The sequence below is a fragment of the Triturus cristatus genome, chromosome 1_2 (assembly GCF_964204655.1).
Source record: "Triturus cristatus chromosome 1_2, aTriCri1.1, whole genome shotgun sequence".
Taxonomy (NCBI): Eukaryota; Metazoa; Chordata; class Amphibia; order Caudata; family Salamandridae; genus Triturus; species Triturus cristatus.
Genome location: NC_140580.1, coordinates 823,113,008 through 823,126,096, shown reverse-complemented (window position 1 = coordinate 823,126,096; position 13,089 = coordinate 823,113,008). Strand labels below are relative to the sequence as shown.

Sequence of the window (13,089 nt, the reverse complement as noted above, 5' to 3'; positions counted from 1 at the left end):
TCCCATCTCCCCGCCACAGCTACGAACCGCCCCCTATCGTCAACAATGGTGGAATCAACCTCGAGTGGCAGTGAGGCTCGAACAAGTATGCCCGCCCCCCTGGAGCCCGATGAAAAGCCAGAGTGGGCAATGAATTTGTAACCCTTCCTATTAAGTGCATAACACATATTCCCTATAAGATGTGTCTCCTGCAATAGGGCAACATCAGGCGAGGTCCGCTTCAGGAATTGTAAGACGATCCCCCGCTTAATAAGATCACCCAAGCCATTAACATTCCAGCTAATAATATTTAGGTCCCTACCCCCATCCCCAAACACCAAGAGACCACCACCCCCCCCGAAAAGCCACCACCAAACCATCCTGACAACCATTACTACGCCTTGCAAGAAAAACCCCCCCCAACAACCACCCCAACATCCCAGATCCTCCCCCCTCCCTGCACCCCTGCGTCAGCTTACAAAGCCCCCCCAACTTGCAGTGTGCCTGTCGCCCTATCAAAAACAAATCTACAAAAAGAACCCCGAGGGAGGAAAGAGCTCCGAACAGCCCTCCGCCACCCCCCCATTACTACAGTTAGCCACAAGTCATTGTCCGGGGCAAAAACAAAACAACCTGACACCCGGGGCATCACTCCTGCTCAGCCCGGCCACTGTCCACTCCCGTGACACAGTCCCCGCCGGTCCGTCTCCGTGGCAGAGCGTCCAACCAATCTCCGGCCATTTCAGGCGAGTCGAAGAAGAAAGTCCGATCCTCATACACCACACGTAGTCTGGCAGGGAAAAGCATAGCGTACTTCAAATCCATCTCCCTAAGGCGTCTCTTAACCCCCAGGAAACACAGCCTTTGCTTCTGCACCATCTGGGTGAAGTCAGGATAGAAGCTCACAGAGGCGTTCTGAAAAGGAACCGGGCCCGTCACCCGCGACGCTTGCAGGATAGCGTCCCGATCTCGAAAATGGAAGATCCGGGCGACAATCGGTCTCGGGGGAGCTCCCGCCTTAGGCCTCCCGCCAGGCACCCTGTGAGCCCGTTCTATGGCAAAAAACTTTCCAAGGCCCTTAGGCGCAAGATGGTTCACCACCAAGTCTTCAACGAGTAGGTCCACTGAGCGCTCTTCCGAGGATTCCGGGACTCCAGTAATGCGCACATTGTTGCGCCTGGCCCGACCTTCAAATTCCTCCAGCCGACGGGCGGAGAGGTCACTAGCAGTCCGCAGCTTCTCGACCTCCGCCTGCAGTCCCAAAACATCATCCGCAAGGCCAGTAGTCTTGAGGTCCAGGGACTTGACCCGCTCATTGGTCTTGGCCAAATCCGCGCGTATCAAGTTAACATCGACCAAAATCGTGTCCACTTTTTGTGCCAAGGCATCAAACTGTCGCCCGATCGATGTTTGCATCCCCTCAATAGCCCCCATGACATCCTGCAACGACAGCTCCGAGGCCGGGGAAGGGTCAGCTTTCTGTACTTCCAGCGACTGTCCCGATCCACCAGGCGACCCCTTCTGCTGGGCATATCGATCCATATTGTTGGATTGGGTATAGCTTCCCCGCCTGGTAGCCTTGAATTTCGGCTTGTCAGCCTCTGCTTTGGCCGACATTGCAGACTCGATGTAGGCAATTACGGAGAAACGTCCCTCACCCAGCTAAATGAGACAGGCCGGACCGTCACTCATCGACCAGGGTCGGGCGCAAGTCCTCCAGATGTCCGTGGATCCTCAGGAAGCACTCTCAGGCCGGAGCCAACAAAGGGTGAGAAAGTGAAAGTGAAAGTGCGGCGGTCTCCATCCGCCCGTTCACACCCCACAGGCCCGCTGTTGTTCAATTAGTGGCCGGGCATCTTGCCAACGTGAGCTCCTGGCATCCCTCGGAGGTAGGCCGCAAGCTGCCGTCGTCCACAACTCCGGTCCCCGGCGGGCGATTTTAGCCCGGGCAGCGTCAATCGCCCCTGCGATGACTCATCTGCAGGATACCGTGCATAAGAAACAGGATGAAGAACAGGATAATTGACGGAGGGCGCGAGGGTCTCGGGAGCTCAAAGCTCACGCAGCCATCTTGGTCAAGCGCTAGGCTCCTCCCCCCTATATTTTAAGGTTTAATATTCAATATGTTTGTAGTTTAATTTGTAACATCTATATATTTATGTATTTTGTTTTTTTAAACATTTTTGTTGTTAATAATTTTTTTTTTTTTTTATTTTGAACTGACTGGAGTGAGAATCCAACAATTTCCCTACTGTTGCACTGATTGGAGTGGGAATTGTAAATGTTCTCCTGCCACTATCCAACACTTTACCTACTGTTGCACTCACTGGAGTGGGAATAGTAATTTTTACCTCTGCTATACAAAACTTTCCCTACTGTTGCACTCACTGGAGTGGGAATAGTAATTTTATCACTCCACTATCCAACACTTTCACTATTGTTGCACCTACTGGAGTGGGAATAGTAATCTTTACCCCTCCGCTATCCAACACTTTCCCTCCTGCTCCTGTTGCACTGACTGGAGTGGTAAATTCACTCCGACCGCCATGGTGGCGGGAAAACACCGCCCGCTAGGACTGCGGGAAAACCGCCGGTCCAATTAGTATGCACCGCAGTCGAAATCCGACCGCAGCGGTCGTATCACGGCAGTTAACATTGTGGCGGTTGCTGCTGCCAGCAGCACCGCCGCGATGTCCAAGAAAGCATGTCCCTGCACTGTGTGGCAGGTACATGGGTACCCCCCCAGTGTACCCACACCCCCCCAACACATTGAGGGCCCGCAATGGACCCCCGGAGACATTCTCTGCATGCCTTTCCATGGCGGTCCCACCGCCGCGGAAAGGCTGGCTACCACCGGCATCATAACCGTGCCAGTGGTGCTTGACCCTGATCCGCAACAATTGTAGCGGTCCAGCTCCGCCCGCCAGACAAGCGGGTGGACTGCAACCGGTGGAAAAGTGGCGGGCGGAAAATCGCACCGCTGCGGTCACGACCGCAATGCTAATCGGACCGGCGGATTTCAGGGTTTGGATCGAGGGCGGATGTCCGCCGCCAGTCCGGCGGTTGCTACCGCCAGCCCGGCGGCGGCTATCCACCCGCCTTCCTAATAGACCGCTTATTTTGAATGCAGAGCGACTCAGCAGTCAATGTAGAGATTTCTGAATGGTAAGGTATAGGGAAAAATAAGTGAGTTTATTTAACTTGAAAATAAATAATAAACATATTTTAATGTTAAATATTAATGTAAATTAATTTTATATAGATATTTTAAATGTGGAACAAAATAAACAAATGATACAGTGCTACTAACTTAATTTTGAATTAAACATGTAATTAATGGAAACAAATTAATGTACAATTATTTTCTGAAGTTTAAATTAAACAAAATTAAATTAACGTATTTTCTACATACTTTAACATGCGGAGATCGCGGACTCTAGAGTTTCCCTAAATTCAAAATAAGGTAATACAATTCTTTATAATTAGATAATACATACATAGGGGGTTATTAGGATGGTGGGCGGATCGCCACCGCTGGCCCTGCAGTAGCGATCCATCCGCCATCGTATCCTGATTTACCCACCGCCGGTCGGCAATCGTTACGATTGCCGGCTGGGCGGAGCTGGGGCACATATGTGGTGGCGGTGCCTGGCAGGCACCGCCATCCATATTATGATGTGTGGCTTCTAAGGCCTTTCCATGGCGGCAATGCCGCCATGGAAAGGCTGGCGGGGATTTGCTGTGGGGGCCCGTTGCAGGGCCCCTGGGGGTGGGGGGTCAGGGGCTGCACTTGGGGGGTACCTATGGTACCCCCTACATAGCCATGCACAAGGTGGCAGGCACCGCGGGGTGCCTGCCACATTGTATATGGCAATGCACAACATGGCATTTTACCACTGCGGCGGGTCCTGCAGCCAGCAGCACCCGCTGCAATGTTAAAATGCCTGATGCGACCGCCGCTGTGGCGATCGCATCATAATTGGGGTGGCGGGACCGCCGCATGGCAGGCGGGCGGTCCCGTTACCGCTAGGGTGGCGGGCGGACTCAAGTCCGCCCTCCATCCTAATCACCCCCATAGTATTTTCATATTTTTTTAAAATTAAGTTATTTTTCTTTATATTCGTAACTATTTTAAATAATTAAATGTAATTGAACATTATTTTCTATAGGGTTTCATTTTACTTTCTTACCTCCTTTCTTTTCTCTGGGAAGGTGTTACAGTACCAGTGGTTGTCCATGTTCGGTGCTGGACTTACTACTGTTTTTTTCATATGTAACTTTCATTTGGATTTTTTGTAGAAGCAAAGCGAACATAATCAAAAGAAGTAAAGTTACTCAAACATGTAAATTACCTTTGTGAATCAGGATTTCAGTGTTTTTAAATATAGTAAAGTAGCAAAAAATAAGAATAATTTCCATTTAAAATGTTGCATATAATCTAGAGATTTCTTTTCTGTATTGTTGTAATACAGAGTAGTTTATATACTGAATTGAAATGTTTTGGTGCACTAATTATGAATCTAGATTTAACTACTCTATATATCAATAAGGGGTATTTTTACAAGCAACCCTGAAAGGCTTGCATGGCTGTGCATATGATTCATGAAGAAATATAATTTGACCAAATGGCACTTGTACAATAGCATATAGCTGTAAAAAAGAGCTGTCTTGTACCTAGGAAGAAACAACTTAAAGATAATTCTGCCTTACTGCTCGTGAAAGAAGACTGAAGGACTCCTTACTTCTTTTGGCACCCAGCGATTGGAACTGTTCTCCAAGATTCAAATGGTGGCTTCCTGCTGCTGCAGGGTTACAAAGGGCTCCCTCCAGTGAGGGATACCCAGCTGACCACATGGGAATGGACTCTGGAGAGAGACCTAGCACCAATACACCTGGGAGACTGCAAGCATTGGAGTGTGCCCTCGTGGATGATTACTGCCCCTGCTCCTGACCTTCTATTCCCCTTGAGGAAAACAGTTTGCTGGTAAAGTTTCATCTTTTCTATTTGTTTCTAATGCAGTTTTGACTTCTCATGACTGTTTTGGGTAATGCACCTGAAACTCACCAAATCTCAATAGTTCCTAAGGGTATTTTTTGACAAGCTTGCTTTAACATTTAAAAAAAAAACACATATCTCTGGTTATCCTTATCTGATTTTGACCATGTTTGTGAATTTTTACTTATTACATTTTTCTTAATTTTTCTAAATTAGTTTGATATTGTTCCTGTATTTTATTTTTAATGTTAATGCTTTTTGGTGCTAGTGAACTGAACATGCGTTTCCATGGGAAATTGATTGGTGCTTTCTACCAGGGGCTGAACAGGGTTTATGACTTAGAATCTGAATTATGTTATAACCCCATCTCAATTAATAAGCCAATTTCTGGCAGTACTATACTGGTTGAATTCAAATATTTATTGTATACTCTTCAAATGGAGCTAAATGTTTTTCCAGTACCTCCCCATGCCTAATAAAAAGGGCCACAAACCGAAATATTGTGTGGGTGCATATGGAGGGTAGTTACATCATTACAACAGACAGGGATGTGTCCTAAAGATTAATGCCCAGAGATGTCACCACTTCTACTAGTCATGTCACACACACCAGATGATGAGCCTGATTCATAAAAAGAAAATCAGGAATGTAGTGGATGGAGTGAATTTATGTTATTTTTCCAATCACAAAGATTTTACTGGGAGGCTCCAACAGTTGATTGTTGTTCCCAGTACAACTCCTGCAAAGCTTTTGCAGATTTCCATTGCTCACTTTCCAAAATGACTCGAATCATAGTGGGTATGAATCTGTTCTACCTCATGCATATCACTGGGCTGAGTCACAAATTCCATCTCCTTACGATTTTTTGCCATCATAGGGATAGTGTTACAGCAAACAAATGATGGACGGAATGATGACAATGCAAACATTCTCCCCCAGTCAAAAGATCTGGGTTAAATCCATCGTTCTTTTGCCCACTACGCCACCCCAGTTTGGACCAAGCCATATGCAAATCAGTCTTGACCCTGTGCCCCATGGGAACAGCCCAGACCGAACTGCCAGGCCAGGTCCTCCCTGGACCGGAAGCAAGCATCCTGGGACAGATTTCGGGGTATGTCACCCTTCTTCAGCCAGACTAGCTTGAATCCACTGGCACAGTGAGCAAGGGCCCCACGTCTGGGCATACCCATCCCACTTAGGGCGAAAAATATTACAGCAAACAAATAATGGACGGAATGCTGAAAATGCAAACATTCTCCCCCAGTCAAAAGATCTGGGTTAAATCCATTGTTCTTTTGCCCACTACGCCAACCCAGTCTGTCCATCAATTGTTCTTTTTGCATTTGTCACCCCGAGTGGGCGCAGGGTCAATACGGATTTGCATATGGCTGGGTCCAAACTGGAATGGCGAGCAAAACAACGATGGATTTAACCCAGATCTCTGTACTGGAGTGAATGTATGACATTGCTCTGTATTCTGTCCATCAATTGCAGCTCATTTTCCTTAAATAAAATGAAAAGTTTCACAAACTTTTTTAGGCATAGGCAGTTGTCTCATGGAGAACTACCTACTCCTAAAAAACAAAATCAACATTTGCAAAGGGGAAGGAACCATTGGGGACTACTTCTTGTTTGCAAATGGGTTATCACTACCTTTGTGTAGTTGGTAAAATATAATTGTTTTGCGACTGGATTTAGGTCATAGAACAATAAAGCATGCCAATATGAATTGGTATTTGGATGGGATGCCAAAAACAGGCCCCTTGTAAATACTGATTCTGAATGATTCCCTAAACCCATTTAACGATTCAGAAAACCCAGTGCTTAATTTGAGCTAACAGTTGCCGATGGGGCCACAGCACTCCTTTTTGGAAACTCGCATTTACTTTTCAGCATTCGACATTTATTGAGAACAAGAGAGGGAAAAACACACAAAGCAAAAAGACAAGAGGAAGAGAAAGACGAAAACGTCACCAAGGGGGAAAGAAAGAACCTTGAAGAGTGAGATAAAGGGACAGGGAGTGTCTGCTAGTGGATTAAAGAGGCATCAAGTGGATATAATACTATGCAGCCTTGGTATTTGGCACAATGACATTTAATTGCATCAGTTGTTGGCTTCTGAACAGAGCCTTGGGCACCGCACTCGGGGGCATATTTATGAGATTTGTTATGCAATGAAGTGCAACAAGTCACTTTGCTTCGCTACACTGCATGACAGGAAGAGGGCAGGAATGTGCTGTATATAATAGACTAAGGCGCATTCCTGCCTTTTTCCCTGCACTGGCGCCATTTTCACTGCCTAGTGCCAATAGGCACCCTTGCACATTGGTGCAAGGGTGCCTTCACTGCATGCAGGATTGTTTTTGTGCAGGAAGGAGCATAAAAGCAATCCTGAGAGGCATATTCCTCTGCAGCACACAGAAAGAGGAAGTAACGAGGAGAGATAAAGATATTTCTTCACGTTATGTCTCCCGTGGCCAGGTGTATCATTTTGGTGCATTCCCCGATTTAACAGTGCTGGTAAACCTGGGAATGAGTCAAAAGCTATGGCAGTTGCTTGGGAACCAGTGGCCATTTCAGCTTTAGGGCTCTGGGGCTGCACCCCTCTGAATTTGCTGCCTCTTTTCTACAAAAACATTAAATACACAGATATATTTAGAAATATGATCTCAATCTGGGCTGCCTTATCTTCATTCGGAGCAGGCATCTGTAAGCCAGGCAGTAAATCAACTTGCCATGGAAGTCTTTGGTGATATCTAGTGTAGGCCAATGATGTTGCTGGCGTCACTGTCTCGGGTGTTGCAGGCTGCATCTCGTGTGAGGGCAGACATTAAGCACCAACATTCATTCCATCCTTCCCCACTCTTCACAGGGCAGGATTGGATAAGCAAGCCTTCCTGGTGTAAACCCCTCTGAGAGAAAAATGGGACAGGATTGGGTCAAATGCAACTAAATGCCAATGAAAAGAAACAGTGAACCAATCTGAATAATGGACAATGTGCACTGTCATTTTTCAGGGAAAGTCATGAGTAATGTGCTGCTGCTGCCAGAGTAATCCTACCATACCCGACTAGGTGTTTAGTTCTGAGCAATGGCTACCTGTACTACAGCCAGCCTGCCTCACTCCACCTTGGCACAACCCTGATAACAGAGGTAAGAGGTTTTAGGGGCCTATCATAAAAGAAATAAGCACGCAGAAAGTTTCACTCTCTCCTCCATTTGTTCATCAGTCTTACAACTATTTACAAAAATATATCATTCCATTGGTAAAGTCCTGTTGGAAACCGGGCAACCGGGTTAGCAGTCACCAGGTTCCCAGCACAATGGTAGCTTGGCTCGAGCGGTTGGGGGTCAGGCACCGTGTTAAGCGTACGTCACACCCTCACAATAACCATGCGTTCATCCGTTCCAAAAACGACACTACACCGTAAAAATTATGAAAGAAAGTAGTTTGTCTTTATCTTATTTTCACTTAGTTGCAGGGTTCATAAAATAAACACAGTACCATAAGATTCTCCTTTAAAAGGGCAGGTCAAATAAATAATACCACAGTGGGGTTTCAATAAATAGGATCAGGTCATAAATAAGCAAGGAATAAATAGGGGTGCAATAAATACAAATGGCTAATAAATACTGTCAGACAATAAATACAATGCAGGAATAAATACAGTCAATAAATAAAGCACCTTCAATAACTTAAATAACACAATTAATGACAATTACAGTTCACATCACTTTCCTGAGGTAGTTTGGTTTTACTATGCCCAAGTACAGCTTGTGGTCATTTGGATGACATGGGGGGTGTCCCACCTAGATTGGTAAAGGCTGGGCCTGAACTGAGGTAGAATAAGGGTAACCTAAGGATCTGGTTCTCCCAAAATACACAACACCTCACAGAGGTCACTGCACCAGTCTCAGTTCCCCCCTGGCACTCCCAGGCTGGTTCTAACACCCCTCTAGCCCCTAGAATGGTCCTTTAGGGCTCCACAGGGCCTCAGATGCCCTTTCTACCACTTACTGCCCTTTTCACGATGATCGGCTCCGCTCGGCGCCGGGTCGACGTCGCTGGGCTGTTCCGGATCGATGTCGCTGGGCGGCCTCGGTTCGATGTCGCGGGGCTGCTCCGGCTCGATGTCGCTGGGCGGCCTCGGCTCGATGTCGCCTTCCGGCGTCGCAGGGTCACGGTCTCCCCACTTCCGGGTGTCTCCGGAGTGCGACCTCCACTCCCGAGCTCCGGCGCGCTTCACCTCAGATTCCGGCGTCTCCGGAGTGCGATCTCCACTCCTGACCTCCGGCGCGCTTCACCTCAGATTCCGGCGTCTCCGGAGTGCGATCTCCACTCCCGACCTCCGGCGCGCTTCACCTCGACCTCAGGTGACTCCTTACTCGACCTCCGGTGCCTCTCCACGACCTCCGTCGGCGCCCTCTCTCGACCTCTGACGGCTCCGGGTACGACGTCTGCTTTCTGTCAGCGCCGCTTCTCCACCTCAGGCCTCAGGTCTCCAGGCTTCTCGACGTCAGGACTCCAGGAGGACACCGCTAAACAGGTCAGGAGCTTGCTGGTCTTCTTCTTTAAGGCCTCTTCACAATATTTAGGTCCTTAAGATGGTTTTTCTGATCTTGATCCCACGCAGGGCTCTAGGCTGGGCTTGGTCAGTAGGGACTAGCATCAAGGGTGGGTTTCTGGACCCCACTCCAAGCACTGGTTTCCACCCCTGCTGCCTTACTCCGACCTCCTTCTGAACTGGTCCTCTCTCCTCTCTAGTCAGCTGCCAACTGCCAACTGCCTCCCTGAGATGGCTTCCCAACATTCTAAACTGCCTCCCTCTGTCCCAGGGTTCTAGAATGTTGCAGAAGGTTCTAGAAACCTCTAGTGTGTTCTGGCTATTTCTCAGGTGACAATGGGTGGCCACCATTTTGTGTCTCAGGCCCTCAGACAGAAGTTCCAGGGGTAGGGAAAATGGCTCCCTGACCCTGCATCAACACTAAAAAGTCTGGTGGTTCCCAAAAAGGAAAAATTACAACAGGGTTTGAGGCAGAAGGGGGACAAAATAAATAATGATGAGGAGGGACCACCCAAAGGGCTGACAGGTCTAACAAGTCCCATAAGCAGACATTGTATTATCCGTATTATTCAAAGTGAAAGTGTATTTCGGGTTATTGCTGGTGGTCTTCTAGTAACCCTAGAAAATTGGACCTTGAGCATTTCTTTTCATTATTGCAATTCTTAGGCTTTTTTAAAAAAAAAAAATAATCAAGGACCTCCTATATTTTGGTATTCAGTCTATCTGTTGTTGATCTATAAGGTATAACTTGTTCTGGGACTGGTGATTAACTTTACATGGGTTGTAATTTGTGCTTCTTTGGCGTTGTAGCCAATAAAGTTGATGTACCCCAATCCATCAACACATTTGGCATGAAGCACATCAGTTAAGTGTAGTGCGTTCAATTATTACACTGCTGCCACTGACAGTAAAACAATTTAATGCACCAAACTGAAATGCTTCTGCATGTTAAAGAAATGCTGTATTTCTGTAACATGCAGAAGAGATTTGGTTTATCGCATTACACTGTATACCACAAATATTGGCATTTATCAGAAGGATAGCCTCTAAACATGAACCATTTTTGCCCCTCATCCTACCAGCAGGGCCGGACTGGGAACCCAAAGCAGCCCTGGCAATTTTCTCAGAAAAGCCCCTGCCTTGTCCCAGGAGGCTGGAAATGTTTGCTTGCTTCTTTTATTACTAGGGGCCGATATGCTAGATGAAGCAATTTTGTAGTACTAAAAACAGCATGAGAGCTTTTAGGACAGCGTACATCCTGAAGTATTTCAAGGTGCTCTATAATCCCGGGATAGGAAACTGGCGTATTATGTGGTGTGGGGGTTAGCCCTCACCATCTAATACTATCAAAATACACCAAAGATGGTCCTTGGATTTACACTAATAAATCCTTAGCTCAGTCCTGGTGGAGTGGCAAAGAGCAGTCAGGCTTTACTAGAGAAACGTGTTAAGCATTTCTGAGTACCAACATGGACGATAAGTAATTGACACGACCTGAGATAAATCCAACACCAATTTATAAAAATAGAGTGTATTTTTATCGTAATTTAGACACCAAAACTAATGGAATAGCATACATATAACTGACGTTTTAGATTTTAGAAGTAATCGAAAATCAATGTAAAATAATAAAAGGAAAATGTAACTTTGAGGTCAATGAAAAAACACTAGTGACAATCATTTATTTGCAGGTCGAGTTGTGCTGTTCCCTTGCAGGGTAAAGGTTATGCGTGTCCCAGGACCAAGCCACAACAGTCAGTTCAATTGTACCTGGCCCGTGAAGCCGGGGGGCAGAGTTGTCCTGCCTGTCCATGGCGCTGAACGGGAGCCACGGCTTCTTTTACCACTGAAATGATGCTGGGTGAGGGGGGAGGGGGAGATGCAAAAAAAAGACAGCAACGAAATGGTTGCTGACATCAGTCACAGGTCAGATGGAGTTCCCTCTTAATGCAGTCTTGAGTAAAGGGGTTGGTTGCTTAACTGGCAACCAACCAGCCTTGGCAGCGGTAAGTAGTGCCAAAAGTAACACCTCCTTGACTAACTAATTACCTCCCTATCTGGGTGCAAATGTGCTGGGAGAAGGGGGAGAGATGTTTCCTCCACAGCACTGATGCATATGCGGGTGATTCCTGACGGCTGAACGCGTATCCACGATATCTGTTCAAAGCTCCATGAGGATCATGCTATCGAACATTAAGATATACTGGAGCATACCCCATTTACAAGGTCTACCTGAGACGCTACAATCAAGGGATGCAGCACCCACTTCTAAAACTATATCGTGTATAGCCTAATGCTTATATGCACCAAACATGGATAGGTGTGTATACGATTAATGCCTTAATCATCCATAACTCATGGCAGGTTAATTATAGCACATGATTCAGTCTCCTGAGACAAAAATCACTTTATATCTCGCTTGGAATTTCGTTACTACTAACTCAGCTGAGTTCGTATGCTATGAATTATATCGCAATAGATGGTCCCCTGATGAAGGCAGAATTCCCGAAAACGCGCGTAGCTTACATCTACCGAATTTCCCTTATCAAGTGTTCATCGACCATATATTCAATCTTATTTATTTGAATTGTCTAATTGTTTAATGAATAGGATGATCGATTTTAGTATAATTACTTTATATATTGTTCTTTGTTAATATTTATTGTAACTGCATATTCTCTTCAATCAAATGATTTAAAATGAATTTAGAAAAACAGAAAATGTAAATCGAAAACAAATAAAATTATATATTTTTTCATAATAATTATGTATTTTTGATTTATGTATAGAGTATAACTAGTGGTTTCGTCTAGCACACACGTAGAATATTTTGGCATTTGTTATTGAAGCTTGCTATAGTCTCCTTTACCTAATGTGGTTTGTCCCTACGTATAGCAAGTTCATTGGTTTTCCTCCTGACGCCAGATCGCCGAAGCCATTCGTCAGCTGCAGAGCAAGGAGCGAGGGGCGAGGAGAACGCGGCTTTCTCTCTTTGCAGCTTCACACTTTTGCGGGCAGCACTTCAATCCCGGCCTGCGGTTTCACGGCTCTCGTGGCCCCCCACAGTCCCAGTGCAGCCTGCAGTGCGAGCGAGCGAGCGAGTGAGGAGGAGGTCGCATAGCCCTGCGAGCTTGCTGAGATTGCTTCCACCGGCTGCTGGAAAAGCGGATCTGCTGACTGCCCGGTGGAACAGGTAGGACGGCCGCTTAAACTCCCCTACAGCCGTGTTGAATCGTTGTTGAGCCCGGAACAGGGACCCCTGGTGGCTGGTGGCTGCTGGGAGCAGGAGACGCTGCTGAGTGCTCCAAGCTGGTGCAGATTATAACAGAACAACAACGTCTCAGCTGGATATCATTTTTAGAAGGAACAAATATTTTAGTGATATAAATCACAGAGGGAGGGGGAAAAAAAGGGAAAGGGAGACCAAAGGAAATTAGAAAAGAATTGTATATTGTAGGTAGTTTTTACAGCACTACAGTACAATAAAAGTACAAATGACCAAAAACACACATAGGTGAGCACTGAGCGTGCTAGTGATAGTGAACGGCG

At 46.4% G+C, this 13,089-nt stretch overlaps 1 protein-coding gene and 1 long non-coding RNA gene across 7 annotated transcripts in view; one reads left to right on the top strand and one right to left on the bottom strand.

Moving 5' to 3' along the window:
* The window catches only part of RNF207 (ring finger protein 207), a 1,105,462-nt gene that overhangs the window by 279,229 nt on the left and 813,144 nt on the right, over nt 1–13,089 (bottom strand). The gene's annotated exons all lie outside the window — the stretch shown is intronic.
* The window catches only part of LOC146868075 (uncharacterized), a 127,549-nt gene continuing 126,987 nt past the window's right edge, over nt 12,528–13,089 (top strand). The window contains exon 1 of the long non-coding RNA XR_014962408.1: nt 12,528–12,733. This is a non-coding gene — a long non-coding RNA (uncharacterized LOC146868075). The remainder of the gene's footprint in view (nt 12,734–13,089) is intronic.